We start from the raw sequence: 10,917 nt of genomic DNA, 5'->3' as shown, positions 1-10,917 counted from the left end.
CTAAATTCTTACAACATTCCCCTCCACACAACTTTAAAATAATACCTCAATTCAAATTTTGGAGTGGCAGAGCCAACAAAAGGTCAGTGAGGCATTTTTGAGTCTAAGAAAAATTAGCAGGGCAGCAGGAGAAGTCTGTGACAACAGTGTGGAAGCCTGTCCAGAGCACACACATGTAGTGTCAGCAACAGTGGCTGCAGGAGCAACAGCAGCACCTTCAGGAGTTCTCAGCTCAGAGATGGTAAGGGGGTTGGACAATCAGAAAGAGATAACAGGGGGTCTGTTGGTGGCACTAGGTGCAGTTGTCATTGGTTGGCAACTCTGTTGCCCATACACAGTTCTAGGTCAAATTTCCAGAGCAGAGAAGAGTGCTTGTGATGGCTCACAAGAGAATGTTCACAATTCTAGAGCCAAGAGGAGCATTCATGCTTGTGTTTATAGAGGAGCAGGAGACCTTCCTGAGTAAAGACCAGAGCACAGACAAGGAGAGCAGTGACCACACCTTTCCTCAGATCACACCACCTTGGAAGCACTGAAAACTTGCAGACCCCCAGAAGTTAGTTCTTAAAATAGCAGCACAAAAAAGCCTGAAGCTTGGGATAGTGCCCCTCCACCTCCAGGTGAGCAGAGCTCAACTTTAACAAAAAGTGCAAAGTCAAGAGATAGGCTGGAAAATAAGCAAACAAACAAACAAAAAGAACTTGATGACAAAAAGCTACTATGGTAGCAGGGAAGACCAAGACACAAACTCAGAAGAAGACAGTAATGTGAAAATAGCTGCAAACAAAACCTCAAAGAAAAATACTAATTGGTCTCAAGTCCAACAAGAATTCCTGTAAGAGTTAAAGAAAGAGATAAGAGTAATAGAGGAAAAATTGGGAAAAGGAAGAAAAAATGATGTAAGAAAATTATGAAAAGGAAATTAACAGCATAGTAAAAGAGGCACAAAAAATACTGAAGAAAATGATACCTTAAAACAGAGAACTGACCTAATGGTAAAAGAGGCACAAAAATTCACTGAAGAAAAGAGCTCCTCAAATATCAGAATTAGACATATAGAAAAAGAAATACAAAAGCTCACTGAAGAAAATAACTTCTTAAAAATTAGAATTGGGCAATTGGAAGCTAAGACTCCATAAGACATCAAGGAACAATAAAGCAAAGCCAAAAGAATAAAAAAATTAGAAGAAAACGTGAAATATCTCATCAGAAAAACAACTGACCTAGAAAATAAATCAAGGAGAGAAAATTTAAGAATTTTGGTCTGCTGAAATCCATGATTAAAAAAGAACTTAGACATCATATTTCATGAAATTATTAAGGAAAACTGCCCCAAGATCTTAGATTTAGAGAATAAAATAGAAATTGAAAGAACCTACCGATCACTTCCTGAAAAAGACCCCAAAATTAAAATTTCCAGAAACATTTTTGCCAAATTCCAGTGTTCCCAGTTTAAAAAGAAAATATTGCAAGCAGCCAGAAAAATTCAAATATTGTGGAGCCACAATCTGAACAACACAAGATTTAGCAGCTTCTGTTCTGGAAAGCGAAGGGGCTAGGATTACAACCCAAAATAACCTACCCGGTAAAACTGAGCATAATTCTTTGAGGGGATGAGGGGAATGGTTATTTAATGGAATAGATGACTTTCAGGCATTCCTGATGAAAAGACCAGCACTAATAGAAAATCTGACATTCAAACATGTGACTTATGAGAAGCATAGAAAGGTAAATATCAAAGAAAAAAATCACAAGAAAATTAATGAGGCTAAATTGTTTATACTGTTGAATGGGAAGATGATACATGTAACTCCTAAGAACTTTATTGTTAGAATAGTAATAATTATTAGGGCAGTTAAAAGGAGTTTACATAGACACCAGGCATGGTGAGGGAATGATGTAAAAAAATGCAGGGGTGAGAAAGAGGGATGCACTGGGAGAAGGGAGAAGGAAGAGGTAAAATGGGGAAATTCTACTCACGTAAAAGAGGTGGGCAAGGAAGAGCTTTTCTAGTGGAGGGGGAAATGATGGTGATGGTGGTAGGCTATGTTTGAACCTCACTCTCATTGGAATTAGTTCAAAGATGGAAGAATGAATATATATCTATATACCTATCTCTCTTATATACACACGCACACGCTGAGTTGTATGTAGAAATCTATCTAACCCAATAGGGAAATAGGAGGGGAAGAGGACAAGAGAAAAGGGGAAGGGGATGATAAAAGGGAAGGCAGATTAAGGGAGATAGTGGTTAGAAACAAAATAGACTTTTGAGGGGCGGGGTAGGAAGAGAGAGAAGAATAACAGAAGAAAATGGGATGAACAGAAATATGCAGTTAGTAATCATAACTGTGAATGTGAATGATACGAGCTCACCCATAAAACAGAAGTGGATAGCAGGATGGATTAGAAACCAGAATTCAATAATATATTGTTTACAAGAGACATGTTTGAAACAGTTAAAATAAAGGGCTGGTGTAGAATCTAATATGCTTCAGCTGAGGTAAAAAAGGCATAGATGGCAATCATGATCAGATAAAGCAAAAGCAAAAAGTGACCTAATTAAAAGAGATAAACAGGGAAACTACATTTTGCTAAAAGTAGACAATGAAGTAAGATAAAAAAAATTTTTACAGCAAATTTCTCTGATAAAGGCCTCATTTCTCAATTCTATAGAATTGAGTCAAATTTATAAAACATAAGAACCATTCCTCAATTGATAAATAGTCAAAGATATGAATAGATGTAATGCCAATGTGATACCCATAGCAGCTGCTATGAATATACATGCGTATCTCTATGGTTGGTTCGCAAAATATAACAAACTCTCTTCCTCCAAGACAGAATCAAAATATTTATTTGGAACATTGCTATTAGGGTACCAGAAGGCAAGATTTAGTAAGGTATTCATCACCAATCCAGGGAGTGCTGACATTTCTCTCTGTCAAGCCTCCCAGTAAGTTCCCCTAGGGAAGTTCTTCCCTCTGCCTGTTCCTCTGCCTGTTCCTCTGCCTGTTCCTCTGCCTGTTCCTCTGCCTGTTCCTCTGCCTGCTTCTCTCTCTGCCCACACCTTTGCTTCCAAGTAATACAATATTTATACTGTTTCCAATTAAAGAGTCTTAATTGGAAAGCACTTGATTGGCTTAGCGCCAATAAAACTTGAAACACTTGGAAATCAGCACGTAATTAGAAAGGTGTGGGAATCCCTGAAGCCCAGAGCCTAATTGGCTTTGCACTAGGGCTCTGGGTGAGGCCTATTAATGAGTGGAGAAGACCTTATATCTCATTAACCTTAACAGCAGGCAGTTTTCAGAAGAAGAAATCAAAGCTCTCTATAGTCAAATGAAAAAATGTTCTAAATCACTATTGATTAGAGAAACTGGACCAACCCTTCTGGAAAACAATTTGGAATTATGGCCAAAGGGCTATAAAACTGTGCATACACTTTGATACTGTAATACTATTACTAGGTGTGTATTCCAAAGAGATTAAAAAAGAAAGGTAAAAGGATCTATATGAACAAAAATATTCCTATCAGCTGTTTTTCTTGTAGCAAAGAATGGGAAATTGAGGGGGGAATGAATTGGGGAGTGGCTAAACAAGTTGTGGCATATGATTGTGAAGTACTATTGTGCTGTAAGAGAAGACTAGAAGAGTGGTTTCAGAAAAACATTGCAAGACCTATACAACCTGATGCAAAGTAAGGTGAGAAGAACTGGGAGGTCATTCTGCACAATAATAGCAATGTTGTAATGACAGATCAACTGTCAAAGACATGGCTACTCTGATTGACGTAAGATAATTCTCAGTGATATGCCTGAGATAATTACAAAGGGCTCATGATGGGAAAAAAGCTATCCACCTCCAGAGAGAACTGATGAACTCTGAGAGCAAACTGATGTATCATTTTCTCACTTTATTTATTTATTTTTGGCTTTTTTGTGTAATGTGGCTAATATTGAAATGTTTGCATGGTTTCACATGTATAATGGATATATTGCTTACCTTCTCAGTGGGTGGGAAAAGAGGTAGAAAGGAGGATGAGAATTTGAGACTCAAAATTTAAAAAGAAAATGTTAAAAGTAAATAAATAATATATTTTTAAAAACAAAGAAAGAATAGAGATATGGGACTTTGCCAAATTTGAGAGAGAAACTATGCCAATAGCTGTAGCTTCCCACCTGGCTAGACTGGGGAGCCCTATTGAGTGGCAGAAATACTGTGTGCAGAGCTGGGAACAACTCAGAGATACCTAGCTTTTATCTGACATGTCTGTATTTGGTATCTTTTGGTGAGACTGCCATGGGGGGTTTTCTTTGATGATTTCTATGGTATAGCACTACTGTTCTCACTTGTCCTAATTTCCTCATAGGCCTTTATCTTTCTTTACAGAGCTAGATAGAAGGAGGATATCTAGCTACAAGCCTCCCTTTCTCCCTCCTCTTCCTGGTTGTAGCCTATGAGAATTTTAATATTACCTTTTAAGAGGATTATGATGCTTTCTGCTTTTTGAAGCATTCTTCTCCTCATTGCCTTTTTGGACCTCTTTTTCCAATTGAGTTAGCCTATTTTAAAAGGTGTTATTTTCTTGGGCATTTTTTTGGGTCTCCTTTAGCAAGCTGTTGACTCACTTTTCATGATTTTCTTGCATTGCTCTCATTTCTCTTCCCAATTTTTTCTCCACCTCTCTTACTTGATTTTCAAAATCCTTTTTGAGCTCTTCCATGGCCTGAGACCATTGCATATTTATTTTGGAGGTTTTGGATGCAGAAGCCTTGATTTTTTTTCTTTTTTTTTTTTTAGGTCTTCCTCTGATGGTATGCATTGTTCTTCCTCATCCAAAAGGGTTGTTCACCCAGAAAGTAGTCTTCTAAAGTCTTATTTTTTTCCCCTTTTTTGGGCATTTTCCCAGCCAGTTACTTGACTTTTGAGTCCTTTGTCAAAAGTAGAGCATACTCTGGGGGGACCTGTAAGTTCTCAGCTCCTCCAAGGTGGCACAATCAAGGGAGAGGAGTTTACTCTCTCCTGACCTGCACTCTGGTCTGGGAGCAATTAGAAGCACTCTGTTCTGCCCAGGATCTGCCAGCACGGTTCCCTCTTCAGAACCCCCCCACCTCCACTGCCAGTACTGTTCTGCAACCCAGGAGAGCCACCCAGGGCTGAAATCTAGATTAGCTGCCCAATTCCCCTTTAAGCAGAGAGCTCCAAAAATGGATGCTGCTGCTGCAGTAGCTGCTGCTGGCCAGTCCAGACTGCATTCCCTTCTCCCTCAGGTGAAAGAGCTTTCTCGTTGACCTTTGAAGCTGTCTTTGGCATTTGTGGGTTGAGCAATCTGGGAACTGCTGCTGCTGGTGGTGCCCTGAAGCCTGTTCCAGGTCCTGTCCCTGCCATGCCACGCAGCCCATTGGGCAACAGACCTTTTCTGTTGGCCTCCCAGGCTGTCTTGGGCTGGAAATCTCTTTCACTCTGTTGTTTTGTAGCTTCTGCTGCCCTAGAATTTGTTTAGAGTCATTTTTTACAGGTATTTTATTGGTTATTGGCAATTTATTGGCAGGGAGCTTCTACAGGTCTGTCTTTATATTCTGCCATCTTGACTCTGTTATAATGCTTTCTGATATTGCATTTTAAAAAAGATAATTATCTGATCTCTGTCAGGTGCATTTTATCTGAATGTTGTTTAGTTGTGTCCTATACCTCATGATACCATTTGGGATTTTCTTGGCAAAGATACTAGAGTGATTTGCCATTCCTTCTCTAGCTCATTTTACAGATGAGGAAACTAGGCAAATAGGGTTAAGTAACTTGCTTAGGTTCACATAGCTAGTGTCTGAGGTTGGGTTTGAACTTAGATCTTCTTGACTTCAGGATTGGCACTCTATCCACAGTGCTAGCACTGGAAGAATAAAAGGTCAAGAATATCAAGGGAATTAGTGAAAAAAAAAAATGTAAAGGAAGGTGGCCTAGTGGTACCAGATTTCAAACTATATTATAAAATCATAACCATCAAAACTATCTGATACTGGCTAAGAAAAAGACATGGTAGTCAATGACTATAGTAATCTATTATTGATAAACCCAAAGACTCCAGCTTCTGGGATAAGAACTCACTATTTGACAAAAATTGCTGGGAAAACTGGAAAATAGTATGGCAGAAAGTAGACACAGACCAACAACTCATACCATATACCAACATAAGGTCAAAATGGGCACATGATTTAGACATAAAGGGTCTAAAAGCAAATTTGGAGAGGAAGGAATAGTTTACCTGCCAGATCTATGGAGAAGGGACGAATTTATGACCAAGCAAGAGATAGAGAACATTATGAAATGCAAAATAGATAGTTTTGATTACATTGATTTTAAAAGTGTTTGCACAAACAAAACCAATGCCATTAAAATTAGAAAGCTGGGAAATAATTTTGATAGCCAATGTTCCCAATAAAGGCCCAATTTCTCAAATATATAGAGAACAGAGTCAAATTTATAAGAATACAAGTCATTCTCTAGTTGATAAATGGTCAAAGGATATGAACAGGCAGTTTTCTAATGAAGAAATTAAAGCTATCAATAGTCATATGAAAAAATTATCTAAATTACTATTGGTTAGAGAAATGCAAATTAAAACAATTCTGAGGTACCACCTCATACCTATCAGATTGGTTAGAGGAAAATGATAAATGTTGGAAAACATGCAGGAAAATTGGAACACTGATTTAGCATTGTTGGTAGAGTGGTGAACTGATCTAACCATTCTACAGAGCAGTTTGGAACTATGTCCAAAGGACTATAAAACTGTGTATACCCTTTGATTCAGCAATACCACTACTAGATCTATATCCCAAAGAAATCATAAAAAGGGGAAAGGACCCACATGTACAAACATATTTATAGCAGCTCTTTTTGTGATGCAAAGAATTAGAAATTGAGGAGATGTCTATCAACTAGGGAATGGGTGAAAAATTTTGGTATTTGAATGCAATACAGTACTATTGTGCTATAAGAAAAGATGAGCAGGTTGACTTCAGAAAAACCTGAAAAAATTTATGTGAACTGATGCTGAGTGGAATGAGCTGAATTAGGAGAACAATGTGCATAGTAACAGTGACATTGCTCATGATAGACTTAGCTCTTCTCAGCAATACAATGATGCAACGCAATTCCAAAAGATTCATGATGGAAAAATGCTATCTGCATCCAGAGAAGGAATTATGGAGTCTGAATGCAGATAAAAACATACTATTTTCAGGGTTGTTTTTTTCACATAGTTTTCCCCTTTTATTCAGATTCTTCTTTCACAACATGAAAATATGTTTAACATGATTATACATGTATAATCTACATCACATTGCTTGCTGTCTTGTGGAGGGGGAGAGGAGGGAGGGAGAAAAATTTAGAGTTCAAAATCTTATAAAAATGAATATTAAAAACTATCTTTACATGTAATTGGAAAAAATTAAATACTATTAAGTGGGGGGAAGAGATCTGCACAATGCCTGGCACATAGCAAATTAATAAATAACGCATTAAATAAAGCACTAATATTTTTTTAAGACTGATAAAAGAAAAAGAAATGAGTTGCACAAATACACGATGAACAGAATGGCTCAACAATAGTTTTTCATGGATCATAAATTCAGAACTGGAAGAGATATTAGAAATCATCTGATAATAACAGTGCTTTAAGGTTTTCAAAGTGCTTTGCAAACATCCTCATTTTATTATATCCTCATTACAAAGAAGGAAGGGAAGAAACAAGCATTGCATTTATCAAGTTCCTCCTATGTGCTAAGCACTTTACAATTATTATCTCCTTTGATCCTCATCACAACCCTGAGAGGTAGATGCTATTATCTCCATTTTACAAATGAAGAAACTGAGGCAGACAGAGATTATGTGACTTGCCACATAACTGGTGAGTATCTGAAGACAAACTTGAATTTAGGTCTTCCTGAATCCTAGTTCAGTACTCCATCCACTGTGCCACCTGGCTACTTAATCTCAGTCATTTAATCCAAACAGAGGAGAAGAAAGTGAGGCTGGTGACCTGCACAGCCCTCCCTCACTCAAATCAAAGTCAACTGCAAGTCATGTCATCATCGTCCTCTCTGAGAACGAAGGACAAACACAATCTGTGAGTGAGTAGCAACTCTTTCTTCTCCTTGTCCTCCTCCTTTTCCTTTCCTCTCCTCTGATGTTCTACCCAGGCGAATGTACACTCCATGGCCAAAAGCTGCCTTTTAAACTCTGGTTTTACTGGTTACATTTCTTGCTCAAGGATCAAGCTTAAATACAATTCACTCTGGAGCTCATAGAAAAGACCCACTCACCTAGCACAGAGTGAATGTTATTACTAAATAGTAATTGTTTCTCTTTTACCCAGGAACCCTGAGGGTCTTCCCTTCCCAATTTGATTTTTTTTTTTATTAAAGGGGCCATCCCCTGAGTAACTTGAAGAAGTCGATTCATTGAATGGGTGTATCTTGCTCAAAGTGAGAGCGTGATAAGACCTTAGCCTGAAAGGGCCAGGGTCTCACGTTGCATCCTGGGCCATCTCCAGTCATCCTGATGAATGTCATGCCACTGGACCTTGATGGCTCAGGAGAAGAAAGTGAGAAAAGTGAGGCTGGTGACCTTGCACAGCCCTCTCTCCCTCAAATCAAAGTCAACTGCAAGTCATATCATCATCTTGATGTCATGGTCCTTTTTGAGAATGGGGAACAAACACAACAGTAACAACAATCCAAACAACCTAATAGCTATATGGAAAGATATACAAACATGTTTACTAACCACTGAGTTCCTCAATAGTCACATCCCTGATGTTGCCATTACCCACAAATATACCATTTCCACGTTGCTGATTGTGCCCCATCAAGCCTTGGATCACTCCCATCATCTGTCACCTTCGTTCCTGGAAACGTGCTGCTGCACAAAGGTGAAGAGAGTCAGTCAGCTGTTCTAAATTGGTGTACTGCAAAGTTATGCTACCCAGCCTCAACTGGACACCCTTTGCTGCTGGGCAATCTTTCTATACCTCCCTTATCACCTCACTCTCCATAGCGGCTCTTTCAAACCTTTTCATTCCTTTTCAGGCCTCTCTTCCTCCTTCCTCTCAGCTGAGAATCTTGCCTTGTATTTTACCAAAAAAAAATGAGGCCATCTGCTGTGAGCTCCCTGTTCTCTCCTCTTCTTTGTTCCATATCACTTAGATAACTTCTACCACTATCTCCTCATTCACCTTTGTCTCACATGAAGTGGTCCTACTCCTTCCTAAGATAAACCCTTCATCCTGCATAAATGATCCCATTCCTTCCCATCTCTTCCAATAGGTTGCCCCCTCAGTCATCCCCACTCTTTCACTTAGCTTCAATCTCTTCCTGTCTATTGACTCATTCAAACATGACCATGCCTTTCCTGTCCTCAAAAAACCCTCACTTGGTTTTCCTGTCCCTGCCAACTATCATCTTCTCTCTTTTGTCTCTCACTCTCAACCCCTTACAATTCATTCTGCTTCTGACCTTATCTATCATTCCATTGAAACCACTTTCTCCAGTTACCAATAAGCTCTTAATTGCCAAATCCAAAGACTTTTTCTTAATCTTCATTCTTATTGATCTCTCTGTAGCTTTTGATGCTCACTGGTTGATATCTTCTTGATATTTTCTTCTCTCTAGGTTTTTAGAACACTAATCTCTCTGTTCTCCTCTTACCTATCTGACCACCCCTCAGTCTGTTTTGCTGTATCCTTATCCAGGTAATTTTCTCTAACCATTGGAGTTCCTGAAGACTCAGTCCTGGACCCTCTTCTCTTTTCCCTCTATACTACTTGGTGATCTTATTAGCTCCCATAGATTTAATTATCATCTCTATGTTGATGATGGTCAAATTTACCTATCTTGTCCTAACCTCTCTGCTGCTCTCCAGTCTCACATCTCTCTTTCATACATCTTCAACTAGATGTCTAATACACCTTTGGAATTCAACATGTCCCAAACTTCTTATTATCTTTACTCCTACCCCATACTTTCCCCCTTTTACCTTGACTATTACAGTAGAAAGCAAAGCCATCCTCCCAGTTTCTCAGGCTTGCAACCTAGGAGTCCTTCTGGATTGCTCTTTATCTCTTACCCCATAGTCCAGCTGTTGCCAAGTTGAACTTTTGATTTCACCCTTACATCATCTCTCAAATACACCCCCTTTCTCCTCTGGGACTGCCACTATCCTGGGTACAGATCCTCATCACCTTACACCTGGATTACTATAATAGTCTGTTGGTGGATCTGCCTGCCTCAAGTCTCTCCCCACTATAATCCACTTTTCTATTCAGCCACCAAAGAGATTGTCCTAAAGAGATCTGACCTTGTTAGCACCCACTCCCTTCCCCTCCCCCACCTTTCAGTAAACATTCATGGTTCCTTGTTGCCTTCAGCATCAAATACAAAATTCTCTGGCATTCAAAGCTCTTCATAATCTAGCCTCCTCTTACCTTTCCAGTCTTCCTACACCTTACTCCCCAACACACACTTTTCCATCCAGTGATACTGGTCTCCTGGCTGTTCTATGAATAAGGTATTATCTCTCACTCTGAGAATTTTCTCTGGTTGTACCTCATGCCTGTAATGTTCTCCCTCTTCATGTCTGCCTCCTGGATTACTGGCTTTTTTGAAATCCCAACTAAAATCCTACCTTGTACAGGAAGTCTTTCCCAAACCCTTTCATTTCTGGTGCCTTTCCTCTGTTACTTATTTTCTGTTTATCTTGTATATCCCTTGCCTGTACTGATTTGCTCTCTCTCCTTAGATTGTGAGCTCCTTGAAGGCAGGGACTGCTTTTTGCCTCTTTTTGTATCCTCAGCACTTAGCATAGTGCCTGGGGCGTAGGAGACACTTAATAAATGTTTATTGACTGGCTAACGGA

The sequence above is a fragment of the Notamacropus eugenii genome, chromosome 5, assembly GCF_028372415.1.
Source record: "Notamacropus eugenii isolate mMacEug1 chromosome 5, mMacEug1.pri_v2, whole genome shotgun sequence".
Lineage (NCBI taxonomy): Eukaryota > Metazoa > Chordata > Mammalia > Diprotodontia > Macropodidae > Notamacropus > Notamacropus eugenii.
The sequence above is the reverse complement of the archived record's forward strand: the minus strand, read 5'-3'. Positions refer to the sequence as shown.